The sequence below is a fragment of the Saimiri boliviensis genome, chromosome 2, assembly GCF_048565385.1.
Source record: "Saimiri boliviensis isolate mSaiBol1 chromosome 2, mSaiBol1.pri, whole genome shotgun sequence".
Taxonomy (NCBI): Eukaryota; Metazoa; Chordata; class Mammalia; order Primates; family Cebidae; genus Saimiri; species Saimiri boliviensis.
The window spans coordinates 70,791,222-70,803,882 of NC_133450.1; the positions used below are offsets into that span (position 1 = coordinate 70,791,222).

At 51.0% G+C, this 12,661-nt stretch overlaps 1 protein-coding gene and 2 long non-coding RNA genes across 3 annotated transcripts in view; 2 read left to right on the plus strand and 1 right to left on the minus strand.

Annotated features, from left to right (window-relative positions):
- The window catches only part of LOC141582669 (uncharacterized), a 530,026-nt gene that overhangs the window by 466,990 nt on the left and 50,375 nt on the right, over window positions 1-12,661 (minus strand). The window lies entirely within an intron of this gene.
- The window catches only part of C2H14orf132 (chromosome 2 C14orf132 homolog), a 44,249-nt gene that overhangs the window by 8,258 nt on the left and 23,330 nt on the right, over window positions 1-12,661 (plus strand). The gene's annotated exons all lie outside the window — the stretch shown is intronic.
- Window positions 988-12,524, plus strand: LOC141583592 (uncharacterized). The gene is made up of 2 exons (XR_012516253.1): window positions 988-1,640; window positions 2,270-12,524. It is a non-coding gene; the product is annotated as an uncharacterized LOC141583592 (long non-coding RNA).

Here is a 12,661-nt window from a genome sequence, read left to right on the forward strand (position 1 = left end):
AGCAGCCCTTCCTGCATCTGCTGCCTTCTCTCTGACTTCCTGACAATCCTTCTTCCCCACTGTGGAGGTTCCACCTGGGCCCTCCTGCATACCCTAATAATCAAATCAATCAGGCAGGGCCAGCCGTGCAGGCAGGCTGTGTTGAGGAGTGTGGGAAGCCAGAAAGAATTGATTGCCAGTCTTCATCATCTTTGTCATCCTTGCCAACAGCATGAGAGCACCCATTGCATACAGAACGTCATTCTTAGGCACGAAGGCCTGTGAGGCAGGAGCCCCGCCCTCTGGTGAAAGAAGACAGATGGTGTGGTGAATCTTGAGCACCTGCTAAGAGCCAGGCTCTGTGCTGCACGGCCAGCCTAGGAAGGCAACACATTCAGCAAGCCCGTTTTAGAGAAGAGGATACTGAGGCTCAGAGAGCCTTAGGGCCTTGCCCGAAGTCATCCAGGTAAGAAGAGGCTAAGCTGGGGTCAAGGCTAGATCTGAGTCACAGCTGGTGGATTGTAAGGTGTTGGGGTGAGATGGAGGCAGATCGGAGCCCCAGAGAGAGTGGTTCTATGTCACAACCCCTTCCAGCCTGGCTGTCTCTGCAGCTTGTGTGAGCAGAGTGGATTGTGGCTGAAGCCAAGTGTCCCACGGCTAAGACAGGCTGGTGCCAAAGGTGGGGTGTGGGGAGCCCACAGGAGGCCGAAAGAACTGAGAGGGGCATTGGAGGATGGGAAGCTTACTTTCTCTGAGGAGCCGTCCCTTCTCTGCCCCTGCGGCTCTGAGCAGCTCACCATCAGAGCATCCCTCCCCTCCAACCTTCCCTTGAGGACCAAGGCTCTCATCTCATTTATGTCACCATTGCTGCTGCCCAGCCCAGGGCTACACCCAGTAAATATTTCATAAACAAATCAAGGAAGAGCCGGGAATCAATAAAGGAACAAGAAAAAAACTTGACAGAAAATCGTGTCTTGCATCAGCTTGCCAGGAACCTCATCTTTTTTTTTTTTTTTTTTTTTTTTTGAGACGGAGTTTCGCTCTTGTTACCCAGGCTGGAGTGCAATGGCGCGATCTCGGCTCACCGCAACCTCCGCCTCCCGGGTTCAGGCAATTCTCCTGCCTCAGCCTCCTGAGTAGCTGGGATTACAGGCACGTGCCACCATGCCCAGCTAATTTTTGTATTTTTAGTAGAGACGGGGTTTCACCATGTTGACCAGGATGGTCTCGATCTCTCGACCTCGTGATCCACCCGCCTCGGCCTCCCAAAGTGCTGGGATTACAAGCTTGAGCCACCGCGCCCGGCCAGGAACCTCATCTTTGAGTCTGGATTATAACTTTCCCCAAGGCCAGCGGTCCCGACAGCGCCAAGCCCCCAACTCTCACCCATGTCCTCAAACTCTCCCGTCCCCAGCGCCCCTCTCTTGTCCCCCTGCAAAGTGTCTGCAGCATGCTGGACCCAGCGCTACAGGCATTCCCTGCAGCACTCCGCTTCTTCCTCTGAACATCCCTATGCTATGAACCTGTGATCACTCAGTTCACTCAGGAGGAGAGTGGAGGCCAGACAGGGTAAAACACTGGCTCAAGATCTTGCAGCACAGAGACCACGGGGCTTGCATCAGGAGAGGGCTGACCCCTCTAGACCTGTGGACTTCTCTGAGGTAAGGTGATCAAGCACCCCAGTTTTTGCAGGGCTGAGGGGCTTTCAAGACGAGATTTCCAGTGCTGAAACCAGTCCCAGGCCAACTGGGATGGCTGGTCACCCTACCCAGCACCATCTGGGATTTAGAGGGGAGTTTTGGATCCCTTGGGGAGGACTGAAATGTTGTTTCAGAGTTTCGTGGGCCTCACTGTATTTTACTAATATTCTCTAGGGAAGGGAACATCACACACCGGGGCCTGTCAGGGGGTGGGGGTTAGGGAGGGATAGCAGGGGGTGGGGGTTAGCAGAGGGATAGTAGGGGGTGGTGCATAGGGGAGGGATAGCATTAGGAGAAATACCCAATGTAGATGACAGGGTGATGGATGCTGCAAACCACCATGGCACGTGTATACCTGTGTAAGAAACCTGCACGTTCTGCACATGTACCCCAGAGCTTAAAGTATAATAACAAAAAAATGAATGGGGATGGTTGAAACTGTTTCCAGAATCCACATCTTTCCCTGGCCCATTTAATTCTCAGGTATTAACAAGCACTGAGGATGGGGCAGACACTGTTCTAGGCACTGGGGACACTGGGGAGCAAGCACCCAAGTCCCTGCTCTTGCTAATGGCGCCTTGTCCCGACAGCTGGTCACTTCCTATGAAAGATGACCAAGGAGTGAAGACAGCACAAAGTCCCTGCTGGCCGCTCACCTCTGTGTCCCAGCAGCCATGTAGAGAGGTGCCCAGTACATGTTGACTTTGATGAATCCATCAGGAAGGCAGCAGAGGATGAGCAGACCATGACCCCGGGAAGGGGACTCTCCGTGGGCTGGCCGGGCCCAGCATGGAGCAGGCAGGCCCCCTCCTCTTCTGTGGTCCTAGAAATCCCAGGCTGAGCCCTGACAGCAGCTGGTGGTCTTGTAGGAGGAACAGAGCCCCACCTTCATGACGGCCCTGGCCTGTGCAGTCTCCAGCGGCCACCTGTCACCCGGAAGCCTCCCAGTGTTACAGAACAGCGTTAGCCAGGTCACACGGCTCACCCTGTCAGTTCCCAGCAGCCAACTGGGGGAGGTGCCAAGAAAGGAGGGGTGTGGTCCCACCCACAGTCATGAAGCCTTGGTGAAGGACCACTCCAGGGAGTAGAGCCATAGCCTCCTGCAGAGCACAAGGGCCTCTCTCGCGTCACTCTCTTTACCCATCTGTCTGCCTTGCCTCTGCACAGGAGACCCTCAGGGCTAATGGGGTAAGCTGTGCCTCTCTTGTAGCCCTAGGGCCTGGCCCGTGGAAGACCTCAATAAATGCCCGCAGTGAGTTGAAGAACCTGGTGGGAGTTCTGACTTGTCTGTTTGCACTGTTCTGAGACCCTGGCCAAACTGCGCATGTAGAACCACGGACCAGAATGTGCCAGAATCCCTTCCCAGCATCCCTTATGCAGTGTGAGCCATCCAATGTGTCTGTACCTTTAGCAGCGGGAGGCTCACCACCTCGCCAAACAGTGACTTCCATGCGAGCCAGGCCTCCCGGGCTACAGCATGGCCCTGCCACAGCGCTGCCGGGGAAATCACATCATGGTCCCCAGCCATGACATTCACAGTTGTGCAGTGCCCTGATGGTAGTTATGATAAGGTGCCACAAGTCTCGGGACTTTGCGTATTAAGCGTGTTAATGTGGCACCTAGTAAGTGGTCAATACTTTTTGATTTATTCACGATGATGTCCTCTCTTGAGCCAAAAACCTTCTTCCTTTAACTCTGCCCGCTGGTCATAGGAAGCGAGTCTGATGCTGCCTGCACATGGTCACCTGTGTAGTGACGGCAGCAGGGCCACGAAGATCCCTGAGATGGGGAAGCAGGAGGCCTGAGTCCCCGGCCTGGCTCTGCCACTCATGACTGGGGACTGTTTGACTTGGAACAAGATCCTCAATTTCTTGGCGCCTCAGTTTCCCTTTCTGTTAAATGGGAACACTAGTAATAGCTCATAGTGTGGGTGGGAAAATCAAATGAGATGGTGAATAAGAAAGAACAATTGTGCAGGGCAGCACAGACACCAACAATTATTATCTTTGAACCAAAACTCCGTATCCGCCCTTTGTATCATCCCCCTTTTGTACTAAACATAGCCATTTTCCTCAACTGTTTTCCCAAATGCATATTCTCTCTAAAAATCTTCACTAGGTCAAGCTCCAGCCTGTCAGTGTTCTTATAGAACAGTTTTCCCAGAATGAGACGTGAAACTCCAGGAAAATCTATTACCTCCTTGGATCTAGCCCTGATACATTCATTAACACAGCCAGTGAGAGCCAAATCTTGCCTTGTCTAATGCAAACCCTTTGACTCATCCTGATCGGAGACCTCTCCTTCCTGAATACTGCTGTTCAGCCACGGCTCTCCTCCAGGGTTTTTGCAACTGATGTTTTTGAAGCTTAGCACAGATATGTCAAGAACTGAGAGGGGTTTGCAATTTTACCTTGCCTTCAAGTTAGCCTTCCAAAATTTCAAAGATGCAGAGAGAAGACATGAGACTCCCGGAGTCAAAGGACATTAACACACTGCAGCAAGCAGCTTGGGCGTCGTGTTCACATCAGTGCTTCCCTCTCCGCAAGTCCTGTGGGGCAACGTGGAGCAGTGCGGGTGGGTTCTGTGCATGCTGTGGGTTTGTGTGACAGCTGAGGAACCTCCAGCTTAGGAAACTCCACTCTTTTAAGGGAGACTACTTGTACACCTGCCCAGCCTCTGCCTCAGAGGGAGAGATATAACTATCCCGGTCAGGAAACAGATGTGCCCTCTGCCCCAGAGGGAACACTGTCTCTTTTTTCAGGGCTGTTCACTTTACACACATCTTGAAAAGGTAGTCCAGAGCAGAGACTATCAACTCCTCCACTCAAAAGGCATGCAGAAGAGGAGAAACCTGGAGAATTGCCTTCCAGTAATGCATGTATATGTATCCCTCACAAATGCAGCTGCGTACATCTGGGCCTGCATCTCAGCTTGGCCACTGCTGAACTGCGTCACCTTGGGCAAACTCCTTAACCTTTCTGATCCTCCGTTTTCTGCAGCCTGTAAGAGGAGGTATAATGCCCATCTTCCAGACGTGCTGTAAGGGAATCTCTGAAGTAGTGTTCTGAAGCCTCCTCACCATGTCTGGTATGGAAGAGACCCTGGAGAGGAGGCAGTGGGACCGAGGTCACTGTGATTTGGAGCCCATCCTTCTCACCGCTTAAATCTTTCCCTTGCTATCCCTCCCTGGCCCAGTCCTCTGGCTCCTGTTTCTTCCCTACCACGTGGGGAAGAATCACCTGAGTAGCTGGCGTTGCAAGGCCTGGAGCAAAGATCTCAGAACCTGGGGCACACTTGGGCTCTGGGACTGGGTGTTACTTTCTAAACTAAGTCTCGGTGTCCTCCTCTGTTACACCTGGGATTTAAGAATTAATGGAGATAATAAACATGAAATGTTTGGAATGTTCCTGCAAGGGACAGTGCTCAGTAGAGCCATTATGATGCCATTTGGGTAGCTTGAGCCTCTGGAATGTGGTGTAGGCCATTCTAGCTGCTGCCCCAAGGGAACTGATTAGAAAAAGCGAAGCCATTTGCAAGGCTCTTGTGGCTGTCTCAGCATGCTGGTGGCATGCAGCAGCAATGGGCTGTACATTTGGCATTCACATGACGGGGCCCTCTGTGAGCTTCCTGCTTAAGGAATACAGAATTGCCCAAGGTGCCCTGCAAAGGGGTCGGGTAGTCAGCTGTGCCTTTTTGGTCTTGACAATGCTGCTCACATACTGTGTGACCCTAGGAAGAGGATAGTGGTGAGGAACTTCCCTCCTCTCTCTGGGCTCCACTGAGGGACTCGACCCAGCATGGTGGTCAAGGGTTTGAGATGCAGTCAGACAGACCTAGGTTCGAATCCCGAGTTTGAAACCAACTGGGCGACGCAAGCACATCAGCCATCTTCCTGAGCTCAGTTTCCTCTTTGTAAAGTGGGGATAATGACCTCTCCTATTTCATAGAGGTGTGAGGATTAGGTGAGGCCTGCGTGTGCAGAGGCTGGCCAGGAAATGGTGCCTACAATGACATTGCACTATTTTCTGTCTTTTGGTCTGCAAAATGCAGGTTGAGTGGGTGGACCATAAGATCTCTTACTTCATAGAGACATGGAAAAACTCCTGCAACTGCAGTCAGAGAACCCCGGTCCGAATTCTTTATAGTGTTACACAATTTATCTGCACCTCACCTGTCAATGGTACCAGCTCCCCACGCCTCCTTCTGTGATATGTAGCAAAAACACTAGTCACCATACCTGACACAGGACTTTGGTAAGTGCTCAGGGTCCCTCCCAGCTCCAAGGCTGTCAATCACTGGGGTCACTGGCCTCAGAGTATGCTCCATCTAATCAGGGCTCTAGCTAGTATGAAGGTAACTCAAACATCAGACACTTCATGGGGCCCACAACACACACCTGCTGAATTCTGCTCTGGTTTGAATGTTGGTGTCTCCTGCAAAACTCATGTTGAAACTTAATCCTCAATGCAATGATATTATACTGGTCAGGAAACAAATGTGCTTTTAGGAAGTGATAAGGCCATGAGGGCTTAACCCTCATGAATGGATTAATGCCTTCTAAAAGGGCTTGAGGGGGTGAAGGCATCGCTTCTGTGCCTTTCACTTTGTGAGGACACAGCATTGCTCACTCCAGAGGACGCAGCAGCAAGGCACAAAAGCCAAGAGCAGAGAAGCCCTCCGCAGACACCGGACCTGCCAGCACCTTGATCTCAGACTTCCCAGCCTCCAGAACAGTGAGAAATACAATTCTATTGTGTATAAATTGCCCGGTCTGTGGGATTTTGTTATAGCAGCACCAGTGAGCTAAACTAAGACTGGTTGCAGTGGCTGGAGCTGCCTGTTGCTCTGTTCTGATGCTGAGGATTAGACCTCAGGGCATCTGCTGGAATGAGGCTAAGGGACCTCATCGAGCCTCAGTGGCACACAGGGTGAACCGGCCCAGCAGCAGATTCCTTTTTGCCAAACGTCACAGGAGTGATGTTTCTGCAAAAAGGAATCCGTTTGGCCTCCTGCTGATGAATGATGTCTATTGGCCCTTGGAAGTAGAGTCCATTTCTTATACCTTTGGTCAGGAAAATCACATGGTGCCAGTAGATGTCCTGGAGGAGGATCCTGCAGGCCTCCTGTGTTCTACCTGGAAGGAAGCTTGCCTCCATCCCTGGATCCATTGTGGAGAACAATGTGAAGGCACTGAAGCTCCTTCCATCTCTTGGCTCCTATCACAGATGGTGAAGTTAACCTCCAGGTGCCATTGGTCCCTGGAGTCACCATAACCATCACTGGCCATGCCCACCATGCTAACGCCTGCCTTGCTGTGTGCCAGGCTCTCTGCTGAATACATTACATGGAGAAGCACAGCTAAGCCTCTCCACCACACTCTGAAGTAGAGATTACAATTCAGCCCAGTTTTTAGATGCAGCAATTGAGGCTCAGATTTGAACCAGCCACCTCGCTCCCACATGCTGTTTCTCATGGCTCGCTCCCTTAGCTCAGGGTCTCCATTCTCCTCGCTGCCTGCACTTCATAGGGCACATCCCCCTTACTGGGTCACTCACACCTCTGTCTGTGTGCAGCTTACCCACAAACACATCTTGTGGCTTCTGGAAATAACTGCCCACTGTGACCCAATGCTATTTCATTCCATCGGAAGAAAGGTCCTCAATGGCACCATTTCTACCTCCCGTCTTCCCTGACTCCCACTCTCGATTCACCACTCTCTTCTTTTAAAAATCTTGTGGGCCAGGCGCGGTGGCTCACACCTGTAATCCTAGCACTTTGGGAGGCCAAGGCGGGCGGATCACGAGGTCAAGAGAACAAGACTATCCTGGCCAACATGGTGAAACCTCGTCTCTTCTAAAACAATAGAAAAATTAGCTGGGCATGGTGGCGCGTGCCTATAGTCCCAGCTGCTCAGGAGGCTGAGGCAGGAGAATTGCTTGAACCTGGGAGATGGAGATTGCAGTGAGCCAAGATCGAGCCACTGCACTCCAGCCTGGTGCCTGGCAACAGAACAAGACTCTGTCTAAAAGAAAAAAAAAATCTTATGAACACTGGTTTATTTAAACGTATGCCCCATCTCAGGCCTCGCGGGGTGGGGTAGGGGGGCAGCGGTAGTCATCTACTATCTTGCTGGAGACATCTCGAAAGGCTCCAACCCCTCACCCCTGCTGAGAACATTTCAAACAAAGCAAGATGTGTGAGAACAGTCTTTAATTGAAGTTAACTGTGGTTTTTCCCACATAGCCAGACAGTCAGGCATGTTTGGGGAGATTGAAAGTGATGTTGGAAAATGTGTCCACGAGTCTGTGCCCTCAAGCAGAACGCAGCAGCCACCTGGGCTCATGGATCAGTCAGGATGGATCTCAAACAGGGAGTTGGAAGGACAGGCCTGCACAGATTCCACTGCCTGGCCCGGCCCTCCCAGGCACCTCCTCTGGCATGGAAGCAGTAGGGCTGCCACTGGCAGGGCTGGGAACCTCTGGGGGACTGACTCCGGTGCAGGGCAGCCACAGGCTGCCCAAGTGGCTTCAATTCCCCAGTCCTGGCTCTGCCAGAGTCTGGTTGCATGTCCCGAGAAAGTCACGACTGAGCCTATTTGCATATTTGAAGAAGGGCTCAAGATTACCTTTCCCAGGCTGGGCGCAGTGGCTCACATCTATAATCCCAGCACTTTGGGAGGCTGAGGCAGCCAGATTGCTTGAGCTCAGGAGTTCAAGACCAACCTGGGCAACACTGCACTCCAGCCTAGGCAACAGAATGACACTCTCAAAAAAACAAACAAACAAAACCTGGCCCATGGGTTTATTTTGGACGTTGGATGTAAAAATTTGTGCAAACAGCTTTGCAAACATAACAGGTAGTAATGACACAGCTTGACACATACTGAGCACTCATGAAGGACCAGGCACTGCTCTCAACACTTACCATCATTCCCAGTCTACAGATGAGGAAACCGAGGCCCCAGAGTTATGTCACCAAGCCACACAGGGAGCAAACGGCAGAGGGGGATTCGCAGGTCATGTCTGTCTGGGCATCCTTACTGTCAGCCATTTGCTGTGCTCACGTGTCACACAGCAGCATAGCTCATAGGATATTCTTTAACCGGGCAGCAGACTCTGCTGAGGAGGCCCTAGTTGAGTCGGGTATTTTTTGACCCGGTAACACTGTCCAGATTCCCATGTCGCAGCTGCAGCCCTTGACCCCGCCTCCCCTCCTCCCTGGGCCGCTGCAGGCGCTCCTCACCTGGGGGTCTCTCTCCAGTTGTTTCCTGATCTGTTTCCTTTCTTTGCCTTTGCCAGAGGGAGCTTTCTCCTGCTGAGGGTCTTCTGTGGCTTCCTCCATCCATGGGATACAGTTCCAGGTCCTTGGGCCAACCCTTCTTCCCATGAGCAGACCCCATCTCTAGGCCAGGGCCCCAAATGCACCTTCCTGGCACCCACACAAGCCAGGCTGAGACACACACAGCTCCTGATGGTGCTGCCCCAGACTCTCAGGGCCTTGTCCCTGGGATGCCCTCCTCCCCACCTTCACTGGATTCAGAACCCCCTTCCCACCAAGCCAGGTGTCTGGGTCCTACACACTAAGACACTGTCCTTTCTTCCAAGTGGCCAGCGCTCTTCTGTAGCATTCCTGGGGACTTCTCCCTCCCTATCGGCTAGATAGTCATTTGTGCAGATCATTGGCTGGTTCTTGTGTGGCTCCCACAGCACAGGACATAGGGCTGGTATGAAGTCGATTCCGCACAAATCGACTGGCAGAAGGAGGTGAGATTGGGGTCGCAGGCCCAGGTCTCTACTGGCCCCCACACAGGCTGTGGGACCACTGCAAAGGTGGCCCCCTACAGCACCGTCTCTCACCGCAACCGTAAAATTGAGATGACAGCCATTCTATTGGCACAACAAACACTGACCAGCCAAGGGAGCTGCAACGTGCTTTGCGAAGTGTAGAGGGTTCCAGCACCGCGTGCGTTTGTTGTCTGAGTGGCTAAACAGAATGTTGAGTTGATTCAGCATATTTTTCATCCACTGCACCCTCATTCTCATGCTACCAGCTGGGGACTCAGGGCTCAGCTCCCTAACAGAGCAGTGTCCTTGCTCACTGCCTTTCTCCCTCGCCTCACCCATTCACTTGATGTCCTCCTCGGTCACCCCTAATTCCCATGCTGCATGCCTGAAAGAGGCAGGAACTTCACCTCTATCCTTTGGCCAGAGGTTTCTTCCCGCCCACCCTGCCCATGCCAGGGACTCAGCCCAGCATCAGCAGATCCACCAAACACATCTGTCTAAGGAGGAGTAAGTCCCACATCTCCCGTGCGAAACATCCAAGGAGCTGAGATGGGAAGGTTCTAGGTAAAGCGTTCCCTCAGCCCCCAGACACACCCCGCCCATTTCCATTGTGTATTTGCTGTGGACCTTTGAATTGGAAGGAAAACAGTAAGCTCATAATTCGCAAGTCTGCAAAAGTTCTTTCCAGAACATGCACTATCTTAAAATAGTAAAACAAGGACAGTGCCACCACCATCACCTCCTACTACTAATGCTATTAAAACTAAAAGCAACGGCAGCTTATTAACTTACGATTTGCCTGATGCTAGGTTCTGTGCCCAATGCCATGCACTGGGCCTCATCCTCAGGGCTTTTTTCTGTCAACTCAAGAAGTCCCCATAGCACCTCAAGGAGGGAAATATTTTCATTACCCACATTTAGAGATAAGAAAGATAAGGCCCAGAGAGATGAGGGATTCGTCCACAGTCACACAGCTCCTTGGTAGCCAAGTCAGACATGGGGTACGGATGGCCCAGCTCTTTGTTCCTGCACCTGCGGTCTGTTGGAGTAGCTGGGGTTGGTGTTATCAATTGCCGTTGGGCATGTGTATTCACACCCCTCATTTTAGTTCGTAGGTTTATTTAAGGAGCTACCTGTGGGTGTGACAAACAGCAAATGTGGCTGCCTGGAAAGCCCACTGCCAGAGCTAGAGCTGTGTGTGATGAACGTCTGTAGTAGCAAATATGATTCACTGGGGTTCTGATTGTATGTGTTTAACTTACTGTATTTTCTTTTAAGTAGTGCTAATTAGCCATCGTGTAAGCAGCATGTAACAGATGATGCCTTCGAGTGCGCAATATTTAAAGAAATAAACATCTCAGGATGGGTACAGTGGCTCACACCTGTAATCCCAACACTTTGGGAGGCTCAGGCAGGAGGATGGCTTGAGGCCAGGAGTTGGAGACCAGCCAGGACAACATAGTGAGAACCTTGTCTTTATAAAACATAAAAAGTTAGCTGGGTGGGTGCACGCCTATGGTTTTAGCTACTTGAGAGGCTGAGGTGGGAGGATTGCTTGAGCCCTGGAGTTCAAGGCTACAGTAAGCCAAGATCACACAACTGCGTTCAACCGGGGTGGCAGAGTAAGACCCTGTCTCTAAAAATAAATAAATAAATACATAAACATCTCGGCATAATTCCACAGCTTTCTTAGAAACTCTCAACAAAAAAATCATTCTAATACTTTGTCTTCTATCTCAGTCGCCACATTCCCCCTTAATGAGGAGTTAATCAAACTTCCTCAGGATAAACTGGGCTGGTCCAGTTTTGAGCACATTTTGAAGTCCAAAGTCCTTGCAGGCAGCTTTTCCTGTCTGCTCATGGCTTTTCTCCAACAAGTCACTCCATGGATTGCGTCCCTGCCATGTGCCTATGTCATTTCTGAACCTTCCATAGTCTGCCCATCGGGGTGTTGAACCACAGGTCAGGTAAAGAAAACGGGCTTGGAGTGAAGGAGTGGATCTGTGGCCATGCTACCAGTTGGAAAGAAAGACTGACTTTGCACCCCACCCGGAACTCCCAGTCCTCTTTCAACCTCAACCACGAGATGAGCATCACCATCTCTAAATGTTCCCCATTAAGAAAGAAAGAAAGTAGAAAGGACCAATGGATCTTTGTGTTTTCCTTTCGTTAATCTACTTCTATTTCTCCTGCCTCTCACAAAAGCTGACATGGAGATTGCGGCCCTCCACTTGTGTCTTTATGTGAATAATTTGAAACACCAGCACTGTCTGTTTCAATTGGAAAGGAGGCATTTTCTGCCTCTTAAGAAAAAGTCCTTCTGTCCAGCTCCCTGCTCGCGGCTGCTAATGCTCACATCCTCACAATTCTACCGCTCTGAGCTGCCTCCGTGTCAGACCCCTGAGGGAATAGTCCAGATGCTTTGGCCAAACATTTTGGCAACTGGACCCAGGTTTTCCAACAGAAGATTAAAGTACCGTCTTCACTGCTGGGCTGGCAGGTACGTTCTTTCTTGGCCTTCGGAGTGCTCTTACATAATCTCAGGATGAATCTAATCTTGTTTCTGAGATGATTTTTTTTCTCCAACAGACAGGTTACCTATGGAGCATGATATAGACTTGATTTTGCCCAGACAAGCCACTGAGCATTTAATGAGTGCCTGCTGTGTGCAAAACACTGAGGATCAAAGGGACACCACAGACCCTCTTTGCCCAGAATCACAAAAAGAGTGGGTGGCGGTAACTTTATCACAGAAAAAATTTTTTCATCTGGTGCTTGTAAAGAGTTTGGAAGGTAGATGAGACTGGGATCGTCTTGTCTGTTTGAAAGCTGGGTAAGCAGAGGCCAGGGAGCTGTGAAGCAGCGTTGACTAGCAGATGGGGCAGGCCTCAGGTCTCCTTACTCCTGTCCAAGCCCCATCCCCACGTCCCCCATGGCGGCTGGCCGCCCTCAGGAACAGACGGTGAGTAGGATGGACGTTCCTTATAAGAAATGACCTCTCAAAATGTGCTGTCCACCTGAGGAACAGGATTGTGGCATCCTTTTTTTTTTTTTTTTTTTTTTTTTTTTTTTTTTTTTTTTAAGACAGAGTCTCGCTGTGACTCCAGAGGCTGGAGTGCAGTGGCACAATCTTGGCTCACTGCAACCTCCACCTTCTGGGTTCAAGCAGTTCTCCTGCCTCAGCCTCCCTAGTAGCTG